The 4,965-nt window shown below is 38.0% G+C and overlaps 1 pseudogene; it reads right to left on the reverse strand.

The window, feature by feature from the left end:
• Positions 1–4,965, reverse strand: part of LOC107701267 (tetratricopeptide repeat protein 17-like) — a 39,507-nt pseudogene that overhangs the window by 30,805 nt on the left and 3,737 nt on the right.

Below are 4,965 nucleotides of genomic sequence, written 5' to 3' on the forward strand. Positions count from 1 at the left end.
ATTTATGTAAGTGAGGATAGCAAAATAAAGTAAACTGTGATAAATTATGCCCAAAGAATCTTCATACAGTGGACTACCAGTAAAATTGATACAAATTTTGGTCCAAAAATTATTCAGACCAAGTCTGGGAAAAAAAAGTTCAGGTTTGCATGAAGCTGGATGACAGCATGCCCAGGAGACTACAGGCTGTCATTAAGGCTAAGGGTTGCCCGACTAAGTATTGATAGTTGTGTAAATACTGTCATACTAACAGCTGTCTGAATAATTTTTGGTTGGTTGATTGTAATCTATTACATACCTTTCTATCAAAATTATATAACATTATCAAGATTAATTTGTTCTGACACAGTTTAACTCTGAGTTCTTGTCATATTTTATTACCATTTTCTAAACAATAGCGAATAAACTGTGATAATGTGAGAAATGTTGAAGGTGTCTGAATAAATTTTGGTTTGACTGTATCTATTTGATAAATGAAGTTAACCAACTAACATTATACATACTCTTTTGGTTTCTGTAACCAATATTTTAAAAATGTACTCGGTATCGGCAAGTACCAAAAATAAAAGTATCAGTATCGGGCGAGTACTGGAAAAAGTGGTATCGGTGCATCCCTACTTTTAATCAGTTGACTCAATTTTCAGAATCTTACCAATTAAAATCTTCAATTTGCAATTCACTTAATATTTCCTTAATTATCTACAAAGAGCAAATAGTGCAATTGCTAATGTACTCAACATGAGCCACATGTAACTATTATTCTTTTACCTTGTCCAGAGCCTGAGCAATCAGTGCTCCAGTTTGCTCCAAACTCCTCCCACCACTGCGCTTCAGCAACACCTGCGTAAAACACACACACAGAATGACGCACCTGAGAAAACAACACTCCCACACACTAAATAGCTCTCCCTGCTTCATCTACCTGCACAAATAGTTCAGGTAAGCTAAGGGTGTGGTACAGAATGCCTTTAGACTGACAGTGTTGAGTAAGCTGGCTCATACCTCAGCAGCATGTGGGTCAGGCAGCTCCTTCTCTAAGGCCCAGGCCAAAGAGTCCAGTGGGTCTCTAGCAGTGACAAGGTTCTTAAAGCTGCAGTCCGGCATCTTTGCTGATGATGGAGGACTTTTGCTCTCCAAAAGGATATTCAGAGCCCTGGTAACATGACAAAGATAACAAGGTGACATGTTACATGTTCTGTGATTCTGTGACTGCATACTGTATGTAACATAAGTGTTCATGTCACAGTGCCACGTCTTACTTAAAGTTGCGGGACTCAGGTGGCAGGTAATAGGTGGGAAGTAGGTGCACAGGGGGAATTGTGGGGAATTTTTTTGCACAGTCGGGCCTCCTGGGCCACAGCACCATATGACTTTCCTGTTCACACACAACAAACAGAATGTGACTTCTAGTATATAATATGCAGAATACAACAGATAATACAGAAATTATCAATTTTTATGGCAACACTAATAATGCCAAAATGAATTGATAAAATGTATTTATCATATTTTGACATGAAATTAGATAACTCTATGCTAGCTACATTAAATTGCATTGTAATCATGTCTTTCATTTATTTTTTAAGATTATGCTTGAATGATTTTTATTCCGAGTTATTCCAAGATAACTAGTTTTAAAGGGATGGCTCACCCAAAAATGAAAATTCTGTCATTAATTACTCACTCTTGTGTTGTTCCAAACCTGTCAGACCTTCTTTCATCTTCGGAACACAATTTAAGATATTTTTGATGAAATCTGAGGGCTCTCTGACCCTCCCATAGACAGCAAGGGAACTACCACGGTCAAGGTCCAGAAAAGTACCAAGATGATCGACAAAGTAGTCCATGTGACATCAGTAGTTCAACTGTAATGTTACGAAGCTACAACAATACTTTTTGTGTGCAAAGAAAACAAAAATAACGACTTTATTCAACAATTCGTCTCCTCCGTGTCACCCTATAGCACCATTTTGGAGAGTATCACATACGTAATCAATGTATGCAATGTATGTACGCGGATACGTTGGTTATGTTCAGATCAAAGCGTAAACAATGTATCCGTGTACGGTGCTGCTGACACAGAACAGCGTACGTTGTTTACGTATGTGATACTCTCCAAAATGGTGCTATAGGGTGACACGGAGGAGACGAATTGTTGAATAAAGTCGTTATTTTTGTTTTCTTTGCGCACAAAAAGTATTGTTGTAGCTTCGTAAAATTACGGTTGAACCACTGATGTCACATGGATTATTTTAACGATCTCCTTACTACATTTCGTTAATGTTACGAAGCTACGAGAATACTTTTTTTGCACAAAGAAAACAAAAATAATGACTTTTTTTCCACATTTTCGTATCTACTGCGTCACTTGTGGATGCACGTTAACGACAGTACCATGCAAGATCTGGCATGATGACATTGAACACAAGACGCAAGGCACGGCGCATGTGATCAACGTCATCACGCCGGATCTGGGTCAGCACCGGCGCCGCCACATGCTTGTGTCATGGTACTGTCGTGAACGCACGTCCACGACATGGGAGGGTCAGAGTATGAGTGTATGGGAGGGTCAGAGAATGTTCCGAAAATGAAAGAAGGTCTTACGGGTTTGGAACAACACGAGGGTGAGTAATTAATGACAGAATTTTCATTTTTGGGTGAACTATCCCTTTAAGATAACTACATTTTATGGCTAAACCTTCCAACATTTTGAGTGTTTTCATTGCAGTGGTCAGGTGGTATACTTGTATAATTCAAAAAGTTTTAACAATGAGTTTGACTAGTTCAGTCAGAACTTAGTTCGAAGTCAGAATCTCATAATTACAATAATTCGAACATGGCATGAACACACCTTTATACTGTGTTCTAACATATATAAACAACATGACATATGCAGATAAAAATATGCCAAAAAATAAATATGGCAATAATTAGTATATCATGTAATCTGTGTCTGAAGAACTTCTCATTCAAAAAGTTCAAAACAACTCCTTCTCATGCATTTGTGTTAATTAAAATGTTAGGCTAATTCTGTTGTTTTCAGCTAACAATAGCAGGGTTTACCAAAAATAAATAAATAAATAAATAAAAAAATCGACACACTCTTATATCGGTGGAGGTGGTCTCCTTGTCCCAGTGGGCTGCAGGTTCCCGTCCTAAAGACACGGTGTAGGACTGCTGAGGACTGTGACTCTCATTCACACTCAACTCGGACACCAGAGCAACACTGCTGGCTACTGACACTTCCTCACCAAACTACAAGCATGCACACACACACAGAAAAAAGAGGAGGTTGACACTTAAGCAATATAACAAAGAAGACTGATGTTATACTGAATATCATCAACAACTTTATCACATGTAAAGTATTGCTTTCATACAACCGTTTTATAAACAAGTTAGTTTCAGCTACTCAGCTAATTTGTTTAATTCTGAGCCGCATACAAAAATAGTTTTGCAAGCAGTCAAAGTAGGGTATAGTGGACACGCAAACAAAACAATAATATGATCCACTGTTGTTACATGAAACACTGCTTGTCCACTGAAATTTGTGGACTGGCATTACTATAAACCGATGCTTCTCAACTAGAGGGCCAGGGTCTACTAGGGGGCCTCCACACACCCCTAAGGCGCCCTCAAGGATTCAAGCATTTAAATAAGCTACAACAACTAAAAAATCAAGATATTACTAAGTTAAATGTTTTTTCTAGACATGCAAAAGTCAAATTTTGAAACTCCATAGGAACTTAAATAATGATATACATTTTGCAAGTTCGGCTAAATATTTTATTGTGTAGAAATAGAGTAAACTACTTCAATATTTATTCTAATTATTAACACACACAAAGCAAAATAATTCGAATGGTGCGTTTTCAGTTTCACCTGAATGTAGTGGACATTTTCAAACAGTTCTCCACGGTGATACCGTACAGGCAAGTCATACGGGCAGTGCAGGGTGAACTTCTGCTGGCCCATATGACACATTTGGTGATTTCCTGAAACAAAACATTTAAGTCCTATTATCCGCATTCCTGCAATCAACAGGGAAAGAGAACAAACGTGGCGCCAAATAGATCTGGCAGGCTTGCGAAACTTGTTTATCCAGTATACTGCACAATCTTGAGTTTGTGGGTCTATGTTACAGAAACTGTATGATTGGAATTGAAAGGTAAAACATGCAGTCTAACCGAGTTGAGCTTCTTTAGCCATTTGGGTCTCGTGGATGATATTTCGCAGGATCTGCTCTTCCTGAATGAGCTTATGCTTGTCCAGCATCTCCTGCTGCCTCAGGTAATGATCATGCTGCTTTTGGTACTCCTTCAGTTCATTCAGGGTGCGTTGCAAAGACCTGGACAAAGAGTCAGGGAAGACGCACTTTTCTGAGCACAAACTCAAAGATTCATTTGTGCCCTCTTCCTTGTCATCAACAGAACAACTGCAAGATATTTATCATCACTGCCAGAAAACAAATGCTCAAGTCTGAATGTTACAATTGGAAAGCATCGTCATTTGCTTGGATTTTGTTTATCTGGTGTAACTACCAAAATACTGTCAACATTGTGTCAGAATTTACACAATATCACAAAATATACATTTACAATAGCACTTCACTCTGTGTTTAACACATGATGTGTGGTTCTTAGTTTGTAAGTCGACTTCCAAATGAAACAAATCTAACTTTTTGTTTAATCAAACCTCTAGTGTGAAAACACTATAATTTAAAGCCCATTACAAATATCTTTTTTTTGTGTGCACCAAATCAATTAGAATGATTTCTGAAGAATCATGTGACACTGAAAACTGTAGAGCGGGGGCGTTCCCTCTTTTTCTCGCTTTCCTTCGCTTTTAAATAGCTTGTAAAAGTGGTGTGCGCATTTTACTTTCACTTTCAAATAGCGGCAATTTGGAGTAAAGCAATTGTTCGTTTTTAGTTCGTTTGAATTTTCCCTCTTTTCCTCGCTTTCC

This window comes from Sinocyclocheilus anshuiensis, unplaced genomic scaffold, assembly GCF_001515605.1.
Source record: "Sinocyclocheilus anshuiensis isolate Anshui unplaced genomic scaffold, SAMN03320099.WGS_v1.1 scaffold1946, whole genome shotgun sequence".
Lineage (NCBI taxonomy): Eukaryota > Metazoa > Chordata > Actinopteri > Cypriniformes > Cyprinidae > Sinocyclocheilus > Sinocyclocheilus anshuiensis.